General features: G+C 53.3%; 1 protein-coding gene across 1 annotated transcript in view; it reads left to right on the top strand.

Annotated features, from left to right (window-relative positions):
- The window catches only part of RBM19 (RNA binding motif protein 19), a 122,764-nt gene that overhangs the window by 60,225 nt on the left and 37,520 nt on the right, over positions 1–25,019 (top strand). The gene's annotated exons all lie outside the window — the stretch shown is intronic.

The following is a 25,019-nucleotide window of genomic DNA, read 5'->3' on the forward strand; positions in this document are numbered from 1 at the left end:
GTACCCAGAGAACTGAAAAGGGCTACATCCTCAGGATGCCTCTGTTTATCTCCAGCCCAATTGGTCACCGGGGCTTTGCTGGTGGCTTAGCGGTAACGAACCCACCTGCCAATGCAGGAGATATGGATTCGATCCCTGGGTCAGGAAGATCCCCTGGAGAAGGAAATGGCAACCCGCTCCAGTATCCTTGCCTGGAGAATCCTATGGACAGAGGAGCCTGGTGGGCTACAGTCCAGGGGGTCACAAAAGAGTCTGACACAACTGAGCAACTCAACAACAACATCAGCAATGAGTGTTCACCAGGAGCATTTGTGCCCATCAGGGACACTCAGCAGTGTCTGCAGTTGTTTTTGGTTGTCACAGTGTACAAGGTGCTAGTGGCCTCAAGTGTAGGCCAGACATCCTCCAGGGCACAGGACGCCCCCCCCCCCCCCCACCCCCCGACAGCAACAGATTATCCTACCTAAGACGTGGGTGGTGCCGGGGTGGAGAAATCCTGGACTGTAGGAGAAGGGACCTTACTTGCAGAGGAAACAGCGGAGGAGCTGTGAGGGTACCAGTGTTTTTAAATAGGGCTGCTGTGGGCACGGGACGAGGGGAGTCTGAGGGGTGTTTCATCTGTAGAGCTGCCACTTAATCATTGCCACTGATGTCCCCGCCTTCCTTGTGACAACCAAAAGCTGCACCCTTCTGGGCGAGGGGTGCCTCGTTCCGTAAGAATCCCTGCCTTGGGGGCTTCCCCGATAGCTCGGTGGTAAAGAATCCGCCTTCCAACGCAGGAGACAAGGGTTTGATCCCTGGTCCGGGAAGATCCCACATGCCTCGGAGCAGTTAAGCCTGTGTGCTACAACTACTGAGCCGATGCTCTAGAGCCCAAGAGCCGCAACTCCTGAAGCCTGCATGCTCTAGAGCCCGTGTTCCACAACCAGAGAAGCCACCACAGTGAGAGGCCTCTGAACCACAACTGGACAGTCTGCCCCGCTCACTGGGACTAGGAAAGCCTGAGCGGAGCGAGGAGGACCCTGAGCAGCCAAAAGTAAAATGAAAAAAAAACCTGCTTTAGTTTTGTTTTCAGTCATGACTGTGTGCCCAGTGCCAACCTAAGTCTTACACATCCTTTTTTTGTTAATAAATGTTTCATTTTCTTGGCTGCACCACATTGCATGTGGGATCTTAGTTCCCCTGACTAGGGATCATGACCGAGACCGCTGCATTGGAAGCAAGGACTCTTAACCACTGGAAAAAAACTAGAGAGGTGATAGCCCTTACCTGCAGCCAAGAAGCAGGGAAGACAGGGTTAAAACCCAGGCCTGTCAGAGGCCAAAGTCTCAATGACTCGCTCACCAATCCTCTCGGAGCCTCAGTCTCCTCACCTGTTAAATGGGTGGAAGTAATAACCATCCTCCCATCTCAGATGTTTTCCTTAGAATCTTAAGAGAGAATGCATGCAAAGCACCTTTGGAAAAGTACAGGGTACAGATATAAGGAAGCTTTAGTGATTGTTGTACCTACCAAGAATCTAAAGCCCTCTGAACAGTGAAAAGTGTTTTTTCATGAACCTGTGTCGTCAGCTGAATCACTGGCCCCTGGAATGTGAGCTTGGAAGATCACCTTTAAATCCAGACAAAGTTGGGGCTGAAACGTGCAAAGTGGCCACAAGCCTGTCTCAGATACCCTTTGGGTGATCGGATGCTGGCTTCTTCAGGACTGTTACGTGCTGTGTCATTAAACAGAGTGGTTATATAGTGATATTTCAAGGGGGATGTTTTTTAAAGCATTGAGCTTATACAAAAACATCATGGGTGTAGTGGTTAAGTCCCCCAACCCAGAATCTCAATAGAGCAATGTTCTGTGCCGACTCTTTGTCCCCAGCTTGGATGGGTGATGGAGGGGGGGGCGGTGGGCAGTAAGTCGGGCAACCAACGGCAGGGTGGGCTGCTCATCCAGATCACCTTGGGGGCTTTTAAAAGTAGGGAAGACAGAGCCTCATCCCAGGCCAATTAAAATGGAACCTCTGGGTACTGGCTTTTTTTTTTTTTTTAAACAACTTAAGTAAGAATGTATTTCTTCAAAAACAGGGTTGTTTTTATCATTGCAGTGCAGTTCACAAAAATCATGAAATTATCTTGGATGCAGTCATCTAATCTACAGACCTTATTCACATTTTGTCAGTTGTCCTAATAGAGTCCTTTATTTGGGGACAGGGCGGAGGGGCCACGTCTGATTCAAAATTCAATCCAGGGTCACATGTTGTATCTAGTTTACTCATCTCTTTAGTGTTTGTTGCTCAGTCGTGTCTTGACTCTTTGTGACCCCATGGACTGTAGCCCATCAGACTTCTTCTCTGTCAATGGAATTCTCCAGGCAAGAATACAGGAGTGGGTTGCCATTCCCTTCTCCAGGGGATCTTCCCAACCCAGGGATCAAACCTGAGTCCCCCACATTGCAGGCAAAGTCTGTTACCATCTGAGTCAGCAGGGAAGCCCAATTTCCTTTAATTTTGGAGACCTTACCTGGCGTTCCTTTGCCTTCCGTGACCGTGACAGTTTGGGAGTAGCCAGTTGTCTTGTAGATGTTCCCTGTTGTATCTGCAGGCTGCTTCCTCGGGATTAGATTGGATCGAGGCTCTTTGGTGGCGATAACCTCAGAAGTGGCATCCTCTGAGGTGCCCAGTGTCAGGAGGCACCTCCGCTTTGTCCCACTGCTGATGATGTTATCTTTCTTTTTAATTAATTAATTGGCTGCACAGAGTCTTAGTTGTGGCTCAAGGGCTCAGTGGTTGCAGCCCACAGGCGTCTGTCTAGTTGCATTGGAAGGGCTTAGTTGCCTGGTGGCATGTGGAATCTTAGTTCCCAGACCCTTGTCCCTCTGCATTAGAAGGCAGGTTCTTAACCACTGGACACCAGGTGATGTTATCTTTGATCACTTGGTTAAAGTAGTTTCCACCCAGTTTTCTACTGTTAACCTATTATTGTTCTCTTTGCAATTATCAATATTAATAGTAAATATCTCATCTCGGGAGGTGCTTTGGGGCTCTGCAAATATCCTGTGTCTGGGCTCACCATACTGCAGTTAGCATCCACTGATGGTGCCTGAATTATTCATTGCTGTGCTGGCTAACAAATGGTGATTTTGTAATTCATTCATTGCCCACGTTTATTGGTTGGTAGTCTCCTGGGAAGAGCCTCTCTGCCCTCTCCCCCACCCCTGCCCTGCCCATATTTATTTTTTAAATTTTTATCAGTGTAGGCTCAAGGATTATTCAGTGAGTCATAACCCATGATCATCATTATTTATTGTGTTATTGAGATTGCCCCCAGTTTGGCCAGTGGGAACCCCTCCGGGCTGGGGTGTATCCTTTTGACATGTCTCTCTCTTTGTTTTTTTCCCTCTTTGAGTACTTCCTTATCTTCTGGCGTAACAAGATATTGCAGATTCATCTTGTACTTTTTCAGCTCCAGCCCTGGAACCAGCCATGTCTCCAAGGAGCCCTAGTTCTTTTCAGTGGGTGGTGGTATTTAGATACCCAGATCTGGGTGCTGGGTGTGCTCAGGGGTCTCACGGCCTCTGGACCAGGATTTTAGCTCTTTTGGGGCAGGATAATTTTCTGTGATAGAGGCTGTCCTGCATTTTGTGGGACATTTAACAGCATCCCTGACCTTCAGTGCTAGATGTTGGAATTTTAGTGTCTGGAAGCAGTGGGAGAGACAGGGTGTCTACAGGGACTCCTGTGGGAGCTGTGTTCACGCGGTAATGAAGCACGTGTCTTACTTAGAGAGCGAGTGGCCTGGGGACAGTTGAAAGTCCTGAGGGTTAAGGTACCCCCAAGTCACTCCTCGGAGCCGTCCGTGGTCTTGGTTCTGCTCCCCTCCCCAAAACTCTCCGAGCCTCCTCATCTCCCGCTGCCTAGAGCTCTCATTTTAAATTCACCCCAACCACAGTGCCTGCTCGCATCCCTTGTGGTACCAAACAGGCTCGCATCCCTTGTGGTACCAAAAAGTACCAACTCTTTTTTAGTATGACCTTATTTAAAATAAAATGTGCCGGTCCTGGTCCTTTACCTCTGAGGCAGAAGTGTAATACTGGAACACAGAATGATGACTAATTGGGATAAGGCGTTACAGTCTGCAGAGCCCTTCTGTGGACCCCTGTGGAGGGGACCCGGCCATCCAGGCCAGTTCACACATGGGCCAGTGCCATGTTCACGGTCCCGGAGCCCCACAGGCCAGGTTGCCGATGTTTCAGCAACTCTTAAAACGTGAAAACCAGGCAGCCTGTTAGTCTGTCCATTCCAAGAAGAGTGAGGTTTTTTTCTTACTCTTTTTTTTTTAAATATTTATTTATTTGGCTGCAGTGGGTCTCAAGTTACAGCATGGAGGACGAAGTTCCCTGACCAGGGATTGAGCCCAGACCCCCTGCCTTGGGAACCTGGAGTGCTAGCTACTGGACCACCAGGGAAGTCCGGAGGTTTTCCTTCTTTTCACCACAAGCCAAGAGATCTGCCCCAGCACTGCATCTCCCCCTATATTACCAGCATTCGGTGTCTGGCACCCCAACTTCAGAGCTTCCTCCCTAGACAGCTCCAGGCTGGACTTCGCAGGACCCCTGCCCGCTGATGGGGCCTGGCGGTTTCACGGCGGGAGTTGCAGTTATGAGAGGCTTAGCAGCTGGGGTGCTGGTCGCCGGGTGCATGGACAGAATGTGCAGTCCTGGACACACCCCCCGGTGGAGGGTGTCTGCATCACCCATGTGGGCAGGATTGGCTTCCGTCCAGGCAGATTGGTCACCTAAAAGAGCCATTTACCAACCCCAGTTATTTCCAGAGTCAGTGGTGTAAGGAACAACAGTGGTTTGTAGAATGAAGGGTTTTCTCCAGCTCCTGGAAGCAAGCTCCACTCAAGTCAGGGAGACAGGCGGTCACGGGGCCATGAACGTGGCTCCATTTCTCATCCACACCCTCCGTCCACACTGCCACCTGGCATCCTGACCATCCTGTCCTCTCCCGTTCCCAGCTCTGTCCTCCTCCATCCTTGGGCCCCCGAAGAAGGGAAGAAGCCACTCAAAAGCTTTGACAGGCAGTGTCTTCAAAGAAAACTTCCCAGGTGGCACAGTGGTAAGGAATCCACCTGCCAATGCAAGAGACATGGGTTCGATCCCTAGAATCAGGAAGATCCCCTGTAGTGGGAAATGGCAACCCACTCCAGTATTCTTGCCTGGGAAATCCCTTGAACAGAGGAGCCTGGTGGGCTGCAGTCCATGGGGTCACAGAGTGGGATATGCATACACAGCTTTAAAGAAAGACCCTTGAGGCTCTGGATGCAAAAGGAACGTAGCTGACAGCCAGAGAAAGACACAGTTGGGAGTGGATGTCCCTGTGGCTTTTCTAATTCACTCGTTTCTCTGCCGCAAAGGTAGATAGGGAAGGCATGCCCTCCTGGGTCTTGGGAAGAAATGTTCTCAGCCTCCCATCTCTCCAGTCGGGAACCTTCTCTAGCTGCGAGTGCTTCGATTGTTTTTTGGAGGTGGGGACATCAGGCCACACGACACTCGTCCTCCTTCCTCCGTTCCCATGACAAATCGTTAAATTATTCCATGGGAGCCCACTCTCAGGCTAAGTGACCGCAACAGCAGTATCATGGCAACTGTACCTGCCTCCAGTTCTATCACTTTCTTCTGCAGCCGCAGCTGCCGAGAAACTTGGTTGAGAAAAGTCATTTTCAGGGCCGGGTGGGGAATCCAAGACAATAAGTGTTCCAAAGCTCCCTCCAGTGTCCACACACCCTTTAGAGCAATGCCCCAGTTAGGGCAAAGCTTGCCCGTGTAATGAAGCAGATTGAGGGGATGGGTATTTGGGAGGTGGTGTAGGTGCCTGCTTCGGTTGGCAGGCCAATAGCTAAAGGGCATTACAGACTAAGTGAAAAAAACTTTTTAAAATGTTTATTTATTGATTATTATTATTTGAGGGGGGGTGCTATGCTGGGTGTTCATCGCTGCATGCAGGCTTTCTCTAGTTGCAGCAAGCTACTCTCTGGGCTTCCCAGGTGGCGCTAGTGGTAAAGAACCCGCCTGGAGACAGAAGAGACACGGGTTCGATCCCTGGGTCGGGAAGATCCCCCTGGAAGAGAAAATGACAACCCACTCCAGTATCCTTGCCTGGAGAATCCCCATGAAGAGAGGAGCCTGGTGGGCTACAGTCCACAGGGTCACAAAGAGTCCGACGCGACTGGGCAGGCACGCCCTCTCTAGTTGTGGCGCTCAGGCTTCTCATTGCAGAGCACAGGGTCTAGGGTGCCTGGACTCACTCGTTAGGGCACGTGGGCTTAGTTGCCCTGTTTCATGTGGGATCTTCCTGAACCAGGGATGGGACCCATGTCCACTGCATTGGCAGGCAGATTCTTAACCACTGGACCTCCAGGGAGGTCTGATCGAGTGACATTTGATGAGGTCCATGGGGCGGCAAAGAGTTAGACACGACTGAGCACACAGCCACAGATATCTTCATTTGGTTCTCCCCACACCAGAAGCTTGAGGAAAGGATGTAGGTATAGAGAGATCAGCAGGTGACCCGGGAGCACCAAGGGGAGGTCAGGAAGGAGCAGTCATACCCCGGGGGACAGTCAAGGCCACTGCTATGTCACCAGGGCCTGATCCCATGGAGACTCCTGAGATGAGTACAGAAGGCCTTTCCAGAACAGTCCGCCTGAGAGCCCGCGCCGTGCCAGCTGGACTGCCCCCCGGGGCCAGGGCTGCCCTGCACTTGGGATTGGGCAGGCACCGGGAGCAGAGTGGGGGCCACCAGAGGGGGCGCTGGCAGGGAGGGGGAGTCGGAGTCCTTGGGGGGGGGGGGGGCGCCGCCACAGACGCAGCCAGACGCCAGCACTGGGGAGGGGGTGTGACTCAGAGTCTGGTCCCTTATGCTGCTCCCCACGAGCAGCCGCTGGAGCTGGGCTTGGGCTTCCCCCCAGAAGTAACACTGTGAGCACATACCTCCCTTTATTGCCCTCTCCCTAACGGGTTGTTTTCTTTTTTTAGCTCTCTGGCAGCTGTTTTTGGTTTTGTCTTGTTTTGTGTTGTCTTCCACTTAATCAACTATCTTGGCTAAGTCTGGTTTGGGAGCAGTTTTCTAACATTGCACCCCCAATAGATGACCCTGGACAGCCTTCCTCCCGCAGGGAGGGCGCTGTCCATGGTGCTGCAGGCTGGGAGAGGGTCAGGGTGTGTGCCTGGTGGGGAGAAAGGAGAAAGGAGTGCCCTGTTCTTCTGAACACAGCATCCTCTCCTCCCAGGACAGAGTGTTCAGGAAGATATTCTCTTCTTGTGATCCTAGAAAAGCTGAGTTGGGGGCTGCTGGAGTGTCTCCAGGCCCAGCCATCTGCAATGGCAGGCTCCGGGGAAACCATCCCCTATTAGGGTCTCCTCCAGTGGATGTCACCTTGGGAGGGCGAGGCCTAATGGTACTTTCTGCAAACCTCCCTGATTACCAGCTAACGTGAATTTTCTCATGGCCTCTGATAGTGCCCCCTGATCATACAGGCAGACCTCGGTGATACTGTGGTTCAGACCCAGACCACATCAATCGAGTGATTCACAGTAACAAGGCACACACATTCTCTTTGGTTTCCCAGCACACACAAAAGTTATGTATTCACTCCACTATTAAGAAAGTCTGTGAAGTGTGCAACACATTGTGTCTAAAATAATAATGTACTTACCTTAATTAAAAAGTACCTTACTGAGAAGTCCCTGGCAGTCCAAGGGTTATGACTCAGTGCTTTCACTGCTGAGGGTCGGGGTTCAATTCCTGGTCGGGGAACTAAGATCCCACAAGCCACTCAGCATGGTCTAAAGAAATAAATAAATAGTACCTGATTACTTGAAAATACCAAAGTGGTTACAGTCGTCACATCCAAGATCACTAATCATGGACCACCGTAACCAATATAACAGTGATGCAAAAGTTTGAAATGTTTCAAGAATGACTAGAATGTGATGCAGAGACACAAAGTGACGAGATACTGCTGGGAAAAAATGGTGCTAATAGACTTGCTCAATGCAGGGTTGCGTCTACGGCCATACCACCCTGAACGCGCCCGATCTCAATGCAGGGTTGCCTCAAATCTTCAATTTGTTTTGAAAAAAAGTGCTGTTGTCTTTACAAGCCACAGGAAAACTAGGTCTGCTTATAAATACCTGACCAGGGCAAACAGGTAACCAGGAAGAAACCAGGAGGTAAAGACACCTGGTTTTCTTTTTTTTAATTTTTTTTTCTCCATTTATTTTTATTAGTTGGAGGCTAATTACTTTACAACATTGCAGTGGTTTTTGTCATACATTGAAATGAATTAGCCATGGATTTACATGTATTCCCCATCCCGGTCCCCCCTCCCACCTCCCTCTCCACCCCATCCCTCTGGGTCTTCCCAGTGCACCAGGCCCTGAGCACTTGTCTCATGCATCCAACCTGGGCTGGTGATCTGTTTCACCCTAGATATACATGTTTCGATGCTGTTCTCTTGAAACATCCCACCCTCGCCTTCTCCCACAGAGTCCGCAAGTCTGTTCTATATATCTGAGTCTCTTTTTCTTTTTTTGCATATAGGGTTATCGTTACCATCTTTCTAAATTCCATATATATGTGTTAGTATACTGTAATGGTCTTTATCTTTCTGGCTTACTTCGCTCTGTATAATGGGCTCCAGTTTCACCCATCTCATTAGAACTGATTCAAATGAATTCTTTTTAATGGTTGAGTAATATTCCATGGTGTATATGTACCACAGCTTCCTCATCCATTCGTCTGCTGATGGGCATCTAGGTTGCTTCCATGTCCTGGCTATTATAAAGAGTGCTGTGATGAACATTGGAGTGCACGTGTCTCTTTCGGATCTGGTTTCCTCAGTAAGACACCTGGTTTTCAAGGTGATGTGAGAAGGACACGGCTGTGCAGGGGGAAGGTTCTAAGCTGGGGTGAGGGGTGGGTGAGGGTGGGCAGTGACGGTGTGATGACCAAGGCAAGTGGGATTGGGCCAGAGGATGAGATTGGACTGGAACTGGGGTTGTCAAACTTCTGTAAAGAGTCTGTGATGGTTAATTTTAAGCATCAACTTGACAGGGCCACCAGGTGCCCAGAAAACTGGTAAAGCATCATTTAGAAATGAAAGCATCATTTCTGTCTGTGAGGGCCTTTCTGGCAGAAGTGAGCATTTGACTTGGTGAGCTGAGTAAAGGGCAGGAACCTTACCAGTGAGGGGTGGGCACCATCCACGGCCTTCCGCCAGAGCCCGAATAGAACAAAACAATGCTGGAAGCGGGACTCTGCTCTCGGCCGGAGCTGGGACACCACTCTTCTGCCCCCAAACATTGCTGCTCCTTGTTCTCAGGCCTTGGAACTCAGACCAGACTCACTCCAGAGGCCCCTGGTTCTTGACCCTTTGACCTGGGGCTTAAACACCATTGCTCCCCTGGTTCTCCAACCGTTGGACTTGGACCAGAGCTAGCTTTCCTGGGCCCCCAGCTTGCAGGTGGCAGTTTGTAGGGGCCAGTCTGTCTTAGTAAATCTCTTTCTCTGTATGTATTGGATTGGCCAAAAACTTTATTCACGTTTTCCCTACAATGTTGTGGAAAAACCCAAACTTTTTGGCCAACGCAAGATAGATATAGATATAGATATAGATATAGATATAGATAACCTATTGGTTCTGTTTCTCTGGAGAACCCTGAGCCAGAGAGTAAATATTTTCGGCCTCGTGGGCTCTGTGGTCTCCATCACAGATACTCAGGTCCATCTGACTCACCATCAGGCCTTAAACAGACTGTAAGCAGACAGGCAGAGCTGTGTTCCATCGAAACCTTACCAACCCAGAGAGGTAATAGGCCAGATTTGGCCCGTGGGCCATAGATTGTCACCCCCTGGTTTAAAAGAACCAGTCGCTCTTTCCTCATCATCACTGAAAATCAGAGCAGACGCAGATACTGGAGAGCAGGTGATGGCTCTGCTGCAGTAACTGACCCTCCACCCCACCCCCCAGTCCACCCCATACACCATCAGTCAGCGTCCCCAGAACGCAGTAGTGAAGACCACTGGCAGAGCTGCTCCCCACCAGGGAAATCTCATACACAGACACACACACACATACACACCCCTGCAGAATCCCAGGGTCCAGACCACACCTGTGTGGAGCTACCGTATTTCGAGATGGAGAGGATGAACTCGAGCATCCCCGGGCCCTGGGGCAGCCCGTCCGGTGAACCGAACATCAGTCTGTGGGTACCAGTCCCATCTCTGCCACTTGACCTACAGAAGGGAGGCAGGGCCAGAGGCCTTCCCCCTCTTCCTCATCTATAAGGTGGGTTGCAGTCCTGGCCCAGGAGTGCTCTGCACTGGCCCAGGACAGGAGAGAACAGGAAGTCAGAACTTGCCAGAGAGGAGCACCCTTGCCGCCTAACCCGATCCCCTGTACTGACTCTGTCATCCTCCCCTTCATTTGTCCTTTGTGCTCTCAGCATGTGCTAAGGGCACAACTGTGTGAGATGCTTTAGACTATATGTCTCCTTTAAGCCTTAGCACAGCTCTGTTGTGTGTTGGGGGGAAGCTGTTATCCCCATTTTCACAGATTATCAAACCAAGGTAGAGAGTGGGGGAGGCAGCTTGACCCCTGAGCCTGTGTCGTGACCCCGTGTATCCCTTGCAACACCACCTGTGCCTCCCGACCTCTGATCTCTCCCATGTTGAATGGTTATTGTTGTTGTTTAGTTGCTCAGTCATGTCTGACTTTTTGTGACCCCATCATGGACTCCTCTGTCCATGGGATTTCCCAGACAAGAATACTGGAGTGGGTTGCCATTTCCTCCGCCAGGGGATCTTCCCGACCCAGGGATCAAACCCTCGACTCTTACGTCTCCTGCATTGGCAGGCAGGTTCTTTACCACTGAGCCACCTGAGAAGCCCTGGTTTGAATGGGGGCCGCCCCAAACATGGGGTGCAAACTCATCCTTGTCTTTGGAGGAACAGCTCCCCACCAGGGGTTGGGAAACAAGACATCTGATCCGTTCAGAATTTCTGTTTCACTGGGGGGTGGGGGGTGGCTTGAATGGAGACAGAGAAGCCAAGCCTGGTTTTCTTTTCTCTCCCATCTTGCCCCACGAGGGCATGAAAACCTTTGATTGTTTTTCTTTCCCAATAATTCCCCACACCCACCCCAAGGTGCGCGTCGCCCAGGTCTGCTGCCTCCGAAGAAGCTGGAGCCACACTTCCTGTCTTCCAAATGAAACGGGGGTAGTGGGGGTCAGCTGGGGGGACGGGAGATGCAACCAGGATCCACACCCCACGTGCCGAAAGGCAGCCGGGAGATAAAGCACGTCCAGGGCTTTGTACATTGCCAGAGACAGGATAATTTACTCTTCCCTCCTCTCAAACTTTGCAAAGGATGCTCTTTAACTCGCTGGGGAGATAAACAGTGTTTGTTGCGGAGGGGACCTCTCCCTACTGACGACTGATTCTTCTTCCCTTCCTCTTCACCTCTGCCTGGGGCTCGTTGGTTTTCTTATACCCCGAATCATATCGGGCCCTAATTGGGTTTCTTATCACGGAAAGACCTCCCCGCCTCAACCCGAGACATCTGTACACACCAAGATACACCCCACGGCGGGACACATCATGGCCCTCACATCCAGACCCTCTCCCTTTCCTCCCCCCGGGGCCACTGGAACCGGCTCTCTAGAGGCCATTTCTCTCCATCCCCGACTCCAGACCCCTCCAGCCCTCAGCTCCCACTGGACCCTCAGCTCCTAAACTTCCTCTTCCCTCCTGTAATTGAAGCGAGCTCCGCACTGGTTTATTCGGCCCCAAACAGATGGCTCCCCCTCACCAATCCATTTCCACCTCTCCCCGCCTCTGAAAACTCGCCAGCCAGCCTGAGCTCGGTTTGTTTTATTGCCGTTTTCTTTCCTGGGCTTTTAAAAATCCTATTTGTCCCAGTCAGTCGGGGTGAGCATCCCCCTCCCTCTGGGCGCCGGCAGGGGAGCATCCCCTTCCTGTCTCCCGCTGGCCCCTGGAAGGGCCTCCCAGGCCTCCGTCGAAGGCCCACGCTGTGCGTTTGCCTCCCACACCGTCTGCAAGGGTGTGTCAGCTCTCTTCCCCCTGGTGACAGCCCGCTGGCTTTTCTTGGGAAGCTCAGATACTGAGGCTGCTCGGTTATACGGGGCACACTCCAGTCTGAGCCCTCTGGACCAGAGGAAGGGGGTCCCCTCTGTCTGCCTCTTCCCAGCCGTGAGTAGGGCTCGGCGGATGCTCAGGACGCTTGCTAAGTGGATGGAGACATTCCTGATGCCATGGGGGTCCTGGAGCGTTCCTTCTAACGACAGGTGTCAGAAGCTTCTAGGATGCTGAGCTCTTCAGGAGCTGCTTTCCGTATCTGTCAGCATCTCCTTAGCCTCTTTTTCTGCTCCCTCCCACCCCTCGCCTGATGGCTTCCCAGCGGCTGGCAGGCTCCAGCGAGAACCCAAGGAGGGGTGCGGGAACAGAAGTGGGTTACTGCAGTGGCCTGGGGACATAGTACAGCAGAGGAAGAAGTCAGGGCACTCCACGGTCAGACAGCCCCGGACATCGCCCTGTGGGCTCGGACAGACGGCCCCTCGGGGTCACGTATACTCTAGGAGCTCAGCCTCCGTGCCCCTTGCTCCCAGCTGTGGATGAGAGCAGCAGTCCCTACCCTTTTTGGCGCCAGGGACCAATTTTGTGAAAGACGGTTTTTCCCTGGACCGGAGGTGGGGGAGGGGGGTAGTTTCAGGATGATTCAAGTGCATTACTTTTATCGTGCACTTTGTTTCCAATCCGATGCCGCCGCTGATCCGACAGGAGGGAGGGGCCCGTGGCCCAGAGACGGGGACCCCTGGATGAGAGCATCGGACAAGGCCCCAGGCACCCGTTTGCCTCCCTGAGCTGTGTTTCCTGTTTCTGGCATCGAGGACTGGGTCATAAGAGGGACCACACATGGTTTGTTCTGCTACACACCAGGCGCCATAAGCCCCATCCTGGGCCCTGGCCACAAGTAGTCCAGCAGGGAAGAAGGACCTTAAGCAAAGAGACAGCAAGATACACGGAAGGATGGAAGTCTGTGATGTCCAGGAAGAGGCGTGCCTCAGGTGATGGCAGAGGCAAAGCTGGTGTGTCAGCAGGCCGGGTGGGAAGCCTTGGGGATCCTCCACCTGGCAGTCTGTCCCTCTCACCGTTTGGTGGGGCAACAACCAGGCTTATGGGTCTGTGTTGACCTCCAAGTCACTCAGCCCAGGACACATTACAGAAGGCGTGTCAGGGCTGTGTAGGTACGTCTGCCGTTTGCCCTGCACCTGATAGCCCCGGGCTGCTGTGCTTGGCCAATTATTTTAATACCATGTTTTGGTTTTTTTGGACTCACACAGGGGTCAGCAAACTAAGGGTCACATGCCAGCCCCCTGGGGCTTCCCAGATGGTGCTAGTGGTAAAGAGCCTGTCTGCCAGTGCAGGAGACGCAAGAGACCCAGGTTTGATCCCTGGGTCAGGAAGGTCCCCTGGAGGAGTGCATGGCAACCCTTTCCAGTATTCTTGCCTGGAGCATCCCGTGGAGGAGCCTGGCAGGCTATAGTCCAGGGGGTCGCAGAGTCAGACACTGAAGCAGCTTAGCACAGCCCCCTGGCTTTGTTAATAAAGTCTCACCGGCACAGAGCTGTTTGTTGACATACTGCAGTGGCAGAGCTGAGAAGTTATAAAGGCAAAGCTGGAGACTGTCTGACCCTTTGCAGAGGAGCATGTGTACCCCTGGTCAACCCTCACTTCTTGAGGCCTTGTATTAACCTCTTGACCCTTCTCAGCTGCTCTGGGACAAGAAATTAGATCAACGAGTTTGCAAAGTAAAAGCAAACAGGCTTTCAGTGGGAGGGGGCAGGGTCAGCGGCCCTCCCGTGGGTGACCGGCAGAGGCTTGGTGTGTGGGCTTCCTGGCGTCCTCTTTTGCCCATGGGACTCTCTGCTTCCTTCTGGACTCCACACCCAAATGCGTGGCAGCATCTGCTTGTGCAGGACACAGGAGCTGCGGGGCATGGATGGTGTGCAGCTTGCCGTGCTCCAAGCCCCCTGCTCCCCGCGTCTCGGTCCTCGGCTCCTAAGTGGTAGCGTTGACTCGCATCCCATCGGCGCTCTGGTTCCTGAACCTGTGCAGGGCGCTGCTCTCACCTTCCCGCCCCTTTTCCTAGGGATGCCGTCGAGACACTGGAGGCTTGTCTGGATGCTGAGTTGCCACCTTGTGCTTCTCCAGAGAGATGAGAAGAGATGAGGCCCTCAGCCGTGAGGCAGGCATGCGCATTGGTGCGCCCTGGCAGCCCCGAGTTGCTCTGTGGTCCATGTTCAGTCTCCCCGGAATGCCTTCCTCTTGATGCATCAGGAAGTGGGAGGTGCTGTTGGCAGCTGTGGGCTGCTGATTGGCACTACAATGGGGGAGTTTCTAATCCCCCCAGTGACTAGAACTTTTCTGCTTAACCACATGTGCCCCTTAAGGTCCCTTCAAAATCTTACAAGCTCAGTGGAAGTTTTCCCCGTATTTGTAAGATCTGGTTTCTCTTTTTTTATCCTTCACATCCTCCTTGTCTTCTTCCACCCACCATCCACAGTCCCCAGTTAGGACCTCGTGGATCACTGGGAGACTTGTGCCCTTAGCTTGAGGTGTCAGAAAGGGCACATTAGTTTGGGAGAGTGGTGTGGGCCTGATGGCAACCAACCGAAGGTCATCTGGCTTCATGACATGCAGTCCTCCCTAGGGTTCTGAGCGTTAAGATGGATCCAGAAGAAGTGATGCTGATGGGGCCCTTCTGTGTGGATACAGATACGGCAGAGGAGGGGGCGGGCACTGAGAGGAGGTGCCAGGGGCTGAGAAGTGGAGCGGCCCCCCTTCATCAGCCTGCTCAGGGGGTCTGGCCGTGACCTGGCAGCGGGCATCATGAGGGCTGTGTGTCAAAGGGCAAGGGGTATCTCTCTGCCCAGCACACCATGCCCACCCTGGACAGGGTGTCCAGCTGTCTGCCCTGTTTAGCATGGGAACTAACCGCACCCTCTCCTGCCTCATAGAGACCCCAGGAGGGTACAATTCTAATCCAGTATCAGCGGGCTTAGAGTCTGGTGGTGAGAGGGGGGCCTGGGAGTGGTCCTTTCTGAGCGAGCAGCGGCAGCGATGGGCAGAGGCAGCAGGTGTCAAAAGGCATCAAGTTGTACCCACGGTTAACCCCAGCTTTGGACTTCCTGGATGCTCTCACCCTCATTTCCTGTTTTCTGCAGTTACCGTGGAAATATCGGGCACCACAAAGACCAGGAAGTCACATACGCAGCAGATTAATTCTTTAATCAGATGTAAGCCCACCAGAAAGAGGCTAGGTTTTAGAGGAAGGTTGTTTGTTTTTTTCTTTCTAATTTTTTTTTCCTCCCTCTCGAATATTTTCTGTACTGAGACCAACACCGAAGGGTGTTAAATTGGTTCTGAATGTCCAGCTCTGGCTGTCCACATTCTTGTAACGATTTCATTAGCCTGAATTATCCACTTTATTTTCTTGTAATGGGATTAGTTGTACTTGAGGCTGCCGAAGACCAGAGGGGCAGAATGGTGGTGGGGAGAGCGTTCCCCACGTGTTCCATTAGCTCAGCCCGGCAGAGGCGTGGAACCCACCAGAGGGCATGCCCCAGGCCGCGGGCGTGTCTAGGAGCTCTCCTTCCGAGAGGATGAGTGGACACGGGCTGTCCCAGTGGGCTCGCTCAGCCCGAGGAAGACGGAGAAACCTGGGTCTGGCTGAAGGATGCCTCCCTGGGGACAGTTGTTCTGATTATCTTGTAACACCAGTAGGACACATGGAAAAGATGGAGCACTGCTGCTTTTTTCAGGGCTCCAAGAATCATGCTGTCACATCTGGCCCTCTTAACCTCTTCTCTATGCTGGAAATGCCCGGGGTGCCTCCAGGAAGGGCCCTGACCTGCCCTGCCTGCGTCTTCTCAGCTTTGACCTGACACATCACAAGGGCTTGGGAAGAGTCACTGTCTTGGCCCCAGTACAGATCTGTGTGGAAGACAGTGGTGTTACTGATAAAACAGCTTCCCTTTCTTCCTTACGTGCGGGAACCATGGTGTCAGCAGCCCGTGTATGGAGGGCTGATTATTCCCATTTTACAGATAAGGAAGCTGAGCCTCAGAAAGCTGACGTCAGGCACAGGGCTGGAATCGAAGCCATGTCTGACTCCAGACTTAGATTCTTTCCGCGATTCTGTGACTTGGCCCCTCGTGGTCAAAACTAGACTCATTCTGAGCATTCCCCTACTTTGCATAGTCCCAGGTGAATTCAAGGTTTCACCTGAGTATTCAAGACAAAGTCCTTTCACCCGGAGGTGTGTGACTGTCTTACTTTTCTTTCTCTTCCAAATTGGACTTCCCAGCTGTGTTCCATTGAATACCAGTGTCTTGGGAGATGCTCATTTGAAGGGAGGAGAGATTCGATGGCTGGATGAGCTTGAGAAACTGTGTTTTCTCTCTCACTCTTCCAGATAAATCCTCCCTGCTTGAGATATCTTGAAGGCACTGACAAGGTCTGCAGCCAAGAAGCTTGCTGAGTTCTGTTTAGCCAGATCTCTCCTACATTTATTTAATTTCAGAAGTCTTCTTAGACCAAATACCTATAAACATCTTTCAGGACAAATTTGGAAAATGTTGTTTTTTAAAAAAAGTTACCTGTGATTTCAAAAATCTCTTTTTTTAATGGCATTTTCTGCTTGAGGCCTGTACTTGGATCCAAAAGACAATGTTCAGTCTGGGGCTGGGTCCTGAAGAATGGTGAGGGGCAGTTCATTGGCTGCATGTGTAGCCACCCACGAAGGTGTCCATGCCTGGTTAGGTGCTGTGTGGCAAATGTGACGGGAAAACCCTCTCTGTCCTCAGGGAGCCCAAGGGGGCCAGGAAGGGTAGGGAAGGGGCCCAATCTGGGGTAATAAAGAGAGGAGGAAATTCAATCACTTAGGAAGTAGACCAGCCCTTCTGATCACTTAGAATCGAATCAGAACAGGACTTACACGTGGGGATGCTAAAAATGGGGAGTCGGATATCTTTGGCAACTCAGCACTGAAAATGTTTTGACTTTGTTACCAGTATTTGAAAACTCCCCATTTCTTCAAAGAGTCTGAACTGCAGACCTCTTTAGATTAAAGATCTTCCCAGCTGGCTGTTCGGGCTGGGACCAGGGGGTCCCTGCCCACTCTGGAGCAGTCGTCCTCAACCTGGGCAAGTGCACCCTCACCTGGAGGGCTTGTTACCATCTGGACTGCCTGGTCTCCCCAGAGTTTCCGATTTCAGAAAGAGAGTGTGCTGAGACTTTCTGACAAGCCTCCCAGATGACACTGATGCTGCAGGTCCAAGAATTGCCCAGAGTTGGGACTTTGCCAGTTTGCCCCAGCTCTTGGCCCCCTCCTGTCATCTGTCTGGCCCCAGAGATCTTTGACTCAAGGGCCAGCATGCTGTCCCTTACATTGTCCTGGCCCTGGCACATCTCAAGATGTTCTTATGCACCTTGCTCCCTTTCTCTCTCTCTCTCCCCTGATTATCAGTCCAGCCTGGAAACGACTCAGCCAGGGTCACACAGGCGGTGAGGGCAGAGCCGGGCCAGGGCCCCTCTGCCAGAAGCTCTCAGGAGAGTCTGGGCTCTACCTGGAACGCAAGCCCCAAATCTGATTCAGAGATACCACTTAACTGCTCATCCCTGAGAGGGTCACGCCTGCCTGCAGAGAACCCTGTGAAAGGCTATTGAGAGAAGCTAAGCGCTGTCCTCCACACCTCCTTTCTCCCTTTCGTGGAAACCAAGCCATTCTTCAGCCTCCAAGAAGCTAGAATGAAAGGACTAGTGCGCCGATGGCGATAAGGTAACCTTTCCACATCCAGCTCTCACCCTGATGAGCGGTGAGTCATTGGAAAAGTTCACTCTAAAAGGCACTCTTCAAAAAGCGAGCGAGAACAGAAGAAGGAGGAACAACTCTGAGCTTAAATATGCCTCCACAAACTGGCTCCCAAACCCATTGCCCACCCCCCTCCGCCACCCCTCATGATAGAGTAGAGGCCCAGCTGGGGGTCAGTACACACCTTTGTAACCTTCTGGGGGAGCAGTCACTGCAGGTGGAGCCTCGCACCAAGACCCCTGCTCCTGGCTGCAGCTTGGCCAGGGTTGTCTGGAGGGAATGATGTCATTGCTCTCCGACCCAGCAGGGCAGAATTCTGAACCCCCTTGTCTGGGCTCTGGTCCCTTGGTGAGTAATCCAGCACCACCACCACCACCACCCCCAAGCCCCGTTTTGCCGGCTGGTTCTCACTCCCTGCAGTTGAAGGAGTCCCTGTGGCTACTTTGGAAGGAGCGTGGACCTCCGGGGGCCAAACGCTCCCTGTGATACCGTGTGGTTGTGGAACATGAGAGGGCATCCTGCAGACAGAAGGACTGCGTGTCCTGGCCTAGCCCCAGACACGCTGGTGTCTGACGCAGTCGCGTATGCCTTGTGTGAGATGGTCAGAGCGGAGGAGGGAGACCTGGTGCTCACCGGGGACTCAGCCAATGTCAAGAGAGTGTTTCTGTGAATGTTTACAGGGCGTTTTCTGTGGGCTAGGTGCAGGCCAAGGTTCTGCACATGCAGCAGAGCCTAGACCCTGCTGTCTCAGAGTGATCTGTCTCCTGTGGTTCTTTCTGAACGGCAAGGGAAAGACAGGCAAACAAGCCGCTCCAGACAGCGCTCAGCGGCAGAGAGTGGCTGGTGCAGCAGAAGAACAGTGTTAGAGTCTGGGTTCTGCCTGGAACGCAGAAGGCCTCATTGAGAAGGTGGCATTCAAGCTGAGACTGGATGACAGGAGGGTCGATTGTGAGAACGTCTCAGCATGGAGCGTTCTGGGTTATGAGAAGAGCAGAGTCATAGGTCCTGAGGCACGGCCAAGCTTGGTGGCTTTGGGAGCAGGAAGAGAGCCAGAGTGGTCAGATTAGCCTCGGTTTCCCAGTTTATGAGGCTGGAGGATTGGACGAGGCAGCCTCAGCTAAAGGCTTTGCTCTGTACACATTCCAGCCGCGGGAGGTTTGGGTGGTGGGTCGTGTTGCCCGGCTTCCTCAGCTGCAGAAACCCACCTGTCCTAGATGGAGGGGGGTGTTTATCCTTAGGTGTCCGTTCAGCCCATCTGTCCCTCCATCCTGCTTCAGCTGCGGCCCTTAGCCACATGGCGACTCAGTAAGGAGAAGAGCCATGAGACGGGACACTGGGCGAAGCAGCTGCCACCCTGCCACATTCTCCTACCTGGTGGGAACTACTCCGTGGGTCCGTGAATTCACGGACAGGCTCTTCATCAGGCTGTGGGGACAGAGGGAGAGCAGTGAGCAGGGAGCAGAAGCCCCAAGCTGTGGACGCTAAGCAGCTGAGATGGGGAGGGGATTGATCCCAGAGTCCTCTCTTTGGACCCTTGGGCAGTGGTGAGGAGGTGGAGGGGTGGGACTCACCACCTGCCTACCAGCCCAGGATCCCTAAGAACAAAGTTGATGTCTGGCCCACCCTCACCTGTCACCCGGCACCTTGCACACAGAGCCCTTTGGCCCATTATTGATGGACAGGACAGACCGCGCAGACGGCTGGTGAGCAGAGGTTCAGGGACAGACTGCCCACTTGGGGTTCAGCCTGGCTTATGACCACCTGTGGGACCTTGGATGGGTCACTTCACCCCCTGTCAGAGGTAATGACTCTGGGTGACCTTGGAGAAATCACATAATTTGAGCCTCAGTTTTCTCCATCTGTAAAATGGGCACAGCAGTGCCTCGATCATGAGGCTGATGTGAGAGCGTGTGCAGCCCATGTTTAACACACTGCAGGGCACATGGCACTGAGAAGATGGAATAGATGGATCTGTCACGTGTGTTAGAAAATCGCTGGTGGCAGTGGTATACTGGAAAGGCTTCTGATACCAAGAGATTTACCCTTTTTTCTTGCTCTGGAAGGAACAGAAAGAAGCCTGCAGTTTATTCTTATCACAAAACCCGTCCTTCATCTCATTCTTGTTCAGACCACAGTATTGTTCCAATTCTGAATCCCTTGGGTGGCAGCTGATTTTTCCTCTCCTCAGTAATGCCTTGAGCACAGGTGGAGAGATGTTGGACTTCCCCCATGTGACTCGGCACGTCTCCTGGGACCCTGGTTCCTCCAGTGGATCCAAATAGGAGAGCGATAAGGACTTGTGTCCTGGGAGCAGAGGGGCCGAGGCCCCCAAGGGCGTGCCTGACCTCCACTTGGTGTCAGCCTGCGGGCTGGAAGGTTAGCCTGCTCATGAAGCCCCCAAACCCAGGCATCAGAGTAACTGCAAAATCATCAGGTTCGACATCTCTGGAGGGCTCTGTCTCTGTCTCCCCCTCACTTCCTTCCCCTCCCCAACCCATCCCATCACTTCCGTGGAGGAGAGAGAGGCTGATTCATCCCTTTCAGTAGCAGAGCCAGAAACAACCCCCCACCCCCCACCCCCTGAGCAAAGTTGCCATCCAGGACTGCAGCAGGTCTGGTCACAACCTCAAGGGAGGGTATCCCTACGCACGCACACACACACAGACACACACACACGTTGTGTCTACGTTCAGACCTTGTGTGCAAACACAATTTGCATGCCTGGACTTGTTTATGAGGCCCAGGCATAATTGGCTTGCCTCGCTCCACACCTCGGCACCCCCTCCCACTTCCCCTCCCCCGCCACCCCCACCACACCTCGAAAGAAAGGAGAAACGTGACAACAAACTCCAGTTGTCCAAAGCCCACGAATCCCCTACCAGTCACACGCTCCCCTGGCGTGGCGGAGACGGGGGTGGGGCTGCGGTGTGGGGGGAGTGATCGGTGAACCCGAGGTGAATGAAATAATTGGAAAAGTGAGGTGTGAGTTTGTTACTGAAGTGTGAGCGTGGTGGGGGAGGGAAGGCGGGCCATGTTTAAAAGCTCGGTATGTCCTCTTTATTCACAGCTTCTGATACAGTAATTGCTATTTTGTGGTTTCTATTATCTACACAGTGGGGAGCATCCGTGTCTCCTTCCCAAGCGGTAGAGTCTGGGCTTGGGTAGGGGCGGGTGGCAGGGTGGGGTTTCTGGGTGCCCTGTCATCTTCTCCCTCTCTGGTTCCCTGGTGGCCCTGCCCAGCCTCACCCAAGCCTCTGCTCCCAGGAGACACACACAACTTCCTGCAAAAGCTGCTCTTAAACATGGCTCCGTGGGCTTTGCTGTCAGATAAGAACCTTAATAATGGTTAGTATTTATATATCGCTTATCTCCAAGGAGCTAAAGGTACTTCATTGATTTTCTCCACCGCCCTGCCCCCCCCATCCCCCCGTCCCACCACACCAACCTTTTTTCTTTTTCTATTTTAATTCTCTTTCAGTATCTTTCTGAGATCATTAGTGTCGGCTTTATTTTCTCCCACACAGTAGTTTCAACCAAAGCCGTCCACGTCCCCAACAACTGCCAGGAGCGAAAGCTAGCTTGGGTTTCGCCTCCTGGGCCGTGGGGCTTAGGTGGGCCACTTGGCCTCTTCGGCACTTTAAGTTTTCTCATCTGTAAAGACAGGAGGCAGCGACTCTTAACCCACAGTTGTTGTACCTGGAAACAGTATATTTAAAAGCCCTAGCATGTCGCAGGCACTCTGTTGTTGGTTGCTGGGGTGACAGCCACAATGACAGTGTCTTGACACTCCAGCCATTCATTCTGGGGCTTCACAGGTAGCGGTTCTAAGATCTAACCCTAATCTTTCAGCTGTTTCAGAAGCCCGCCTCTCTCTCGTCACAGTCTCGGAAGGAAGACGGGCCCACCATCACCCTTCCCCAGTCCCCCAGAGGATGCCGTTGTTCAGTCTCTGTCAGGTCTGACTCTTTCATGACCCCATGGACTGTAGCCCACCAGGCTCCTCTAGAGGTCCATGGGATTCTCCAGGCAGGAACACTGGAGTGGATTGCCATTTCCTCCTCCAGGGGATCTTCATGGCCCAGGGATCAAACCCATGTCTCCCGCATTGCAGGCACATTCTTTACCATCTGAACTACTGCGGAAGCCCCCACCCCGCAAAGAATAGTTTTGGTTTTGTTTTTTAAGCTCCTCGGGTCCTGGGACACAGCATTTCCTTGGCTGTGCAGATGTCTGTCTGGACAGCCTTGATGGGCTATGACCTCCCCCTCGGCCTGCCGTCTCCCTGGGACAGGACCCCAGCTCCCTGGTCCCCGCCCTCATCCCTTATGGATTGAGGCTGCCCATCCATCCAGGCTTTCCCCGCCGAGCTCTCATATCCCACTTCTCCAGGCCACGTGAGCATGGCTCCTTCAGCTTCTCCCCATCAGCTTTATTCTCCACCTTTTAATTATTTTCCTCGCCTTTCTCCGGACCCTCAGCTGCTTACCATGCATAGGGCGTCCACAGCTTGCAGTGCTCTGCAGAGAGGGAGGAATTAACCTCACCAGTCTCTCCCTCTGTCTGTCTCTCGCGTGCGCACACACACACACACATACACACACAGAGGCGAGCTCCCCTAAAAGGAGCCAGGGACCGGCGGTTGGAGCCCCTGAGGGCAGAAGCAGGGGGTTTGCACACAGTGCAGGGGTGGAAGGAACTGGAACCCAGTCAGCCACCCTCACTGTGGTCTTGGCCAAGTCACTGGACCCCTCACAGCCTACACAGGGCAATCCTTGCCACCCCCTACACTCGGCCTTCCTGCTTCACGCCAGACAGACAGGGCCACACCCCGGGGACAGAAAGAAAGTCCCCACTCCTGAAAGTGGTCCCCTCCAGATAACTGAAGGGGGTGAAACATTGGGCAGTGGAGAGAGCTCCGGGTTCACATCAGACTCTCCCCAGCTCACTCTCCAGCCCTGCCACCTACTCGCAAGAAGCACTGCCTCCCTGAACCTGTTTCCTCATCTGTAAAATGGGCATGGTGAGACCAATGATAATGAACGTTTGTGCTGTTGGTGTGTATACCCTGTGGCCTGGTTCCTCCACCCTCCAGGTGTGGGTGTGATGTCCCAGTGGTTGTGTCCCCCTTCCACTAGGGGTACTATTTCATCATTCCAAAACTACCTTCAGACACCCACTCTGAGCCAGGCCCGGGCCTCCTCGCCACAGATCCAGTGATGAGCAAGATAGAAAGATGTGGTTTCTGCTCTCACAGAGCTGGGTTCCAGCCCCAGGGGGAGGCAGAGAATTACTCGGGTGTCCACATGGCAGCACCCTGAAGCACAGAGGGCCCTTGACCCCCAAGCAGATCGGCCAAGGCTGCTGCCTTAAGTCAAGGCCTGAGAGAACCTGGAAGCCGGGGCAGGAGTGAAGGGCTGGGTGGAGAGACCAGCACACCCATAGGTTGTGTCTGTCCAGCACCCAGCATGGCCTGGATGCATACAGGTGCCTGCCAAGGTCCCCTGTGCCCGAGAGCCTTCTCAGACCAGGTTTGAATCCATCTGATGTTCCTGCCCCCACAGCCCCTGTGGCTTTCTGAAGAACTTGGGGCCAAAGGGCTGCTTATATTTACCCAGAGGGGCCTACCAGAAAGTGTGTGTGTCCTTTGCCTTCTGAGTCCAAGGCCAGCCCTGGAGGAGGCGCTGGGGCTTCGCTGGAGAGACAGGCAGGCTGTCTGTCGTGGGGCGCGCCGGCCTTTAGGTGGCAGAATAAAGCAGGGTTTGTGGCCTGGGCTCCGCTGGGCGCTCTCCCACCTCACCTTCCTGCTCATCCCCACCTGCCCAGTCTCCGGGCCCTTCCAAGTCTGCCATGAGCCCCAACTGGGGTGGGGGGAGCTGGGAAGACTGACAGGGCGCCCCACCCCCAGCCCCTCCCGGGAGTGGGCCGGCCTCCTCGCCAGCAGCACCCCCCCCACCCCCCCCCCCCGCTCAGAGAGAGGCCAGGAGGGAGAGTGGAGCGGCCGGGCACGCGCCAGGGAGACGTGCAGATTCATTTTGAGGCCTCATAATGCCGCATTTACACACCATCCTGCCTCCAGAAATTGGGCTGGCCGATGCCTGGTCATGCTGGCAGGGCCGCGGGTTAACTCCTTGGATTTAGCTTAGATCATTTCACGAGAGCTTACAGCCTTTACTGTGTTTTTTTTGCCCAATCAGTCTCTGGCCCCCGAGGCATCCTGGACTGTCATGGGTAGGCACATGTGCCCCAGCACCCGCAAGTGTGTGTAGATTTTCACATAAAATGATACCTCTCTTCAGATGCCGCGCACATTAAATATTTATCGGCAGCAATCTTGTGCGTATATGTTTGATAAATGGACCTGAGGATCAGGTGGGGGTGAGGGGAGTGGGGTAGGGTAAAATCAAGGGAGGCCTCATCCTTTTGTCCCAGAATTTCTCAAAGGTTTACCTTTGGGGGGCAGGAGGTAGAAAGGAGGGGAGGGGCTGGGGGGATGGCCAGGGACCGTGTTTACCTGTCTGATCCCTATTGGGAGGAGGCGGGGGTACGAGCCATTTTCTCCTCCAGAGCTTGGCCTGACTTCACTTCAGTTCAGTTCATCGCTCAGTTGTGTCCGACTCTTTGCACATATCAAAACCCAGAGGCAGGCGAGAGAAGTGGAGTTCAGAGGGCGTGGCTGTGTGTCATTCAAGCGCCAAGCGCTGAAGGAGCATCTCAGTTCCCGTGTCTGGGATCAGGGACTCATCCTGCTTACACAGTGCGGCCGTGGGGCCGGTTGCAGGTCGGGAGACCGTGCTGACCCTGAGTCCAGGACCCCCGGGGCACACATGAGCAGGCCCTGGCCCTGGCCGCTGCCTCCCCAGCCTGGTCAGGTGTGCAGGAGGCTGGATCCCCGCCCCCCACTTGCTGAATATTTACCCCCACCCCGCAACTCCCCAGGGGCAAAGGGCGGATGAGTGTGTCTGCCCATCAGAAAGGAAGGGAAAAGTCTCCATCAGCCGGGTCGTCCCCTTGCTGCCTGGTGTGATGACCAAGGCCCGAAGGGAGGAGGCCACCCACGCGCCCCCACCA

The sequence above is a fragment of the Odocoileus virginianus genome, chromosome 12 (assembly GCF_023699985.2).
Source record: "Odocoileus virginianus isolate 20LAN1187 ecotype Illinois chromosome 12, Ovbor_1.2, whole genome shotgun sequence".
NCBI lineage: Eukaryota > Metazoa > Chordata > Mammalia > Artiodactyla > Cervidae > Odocoileus > Odocoileus virginianus.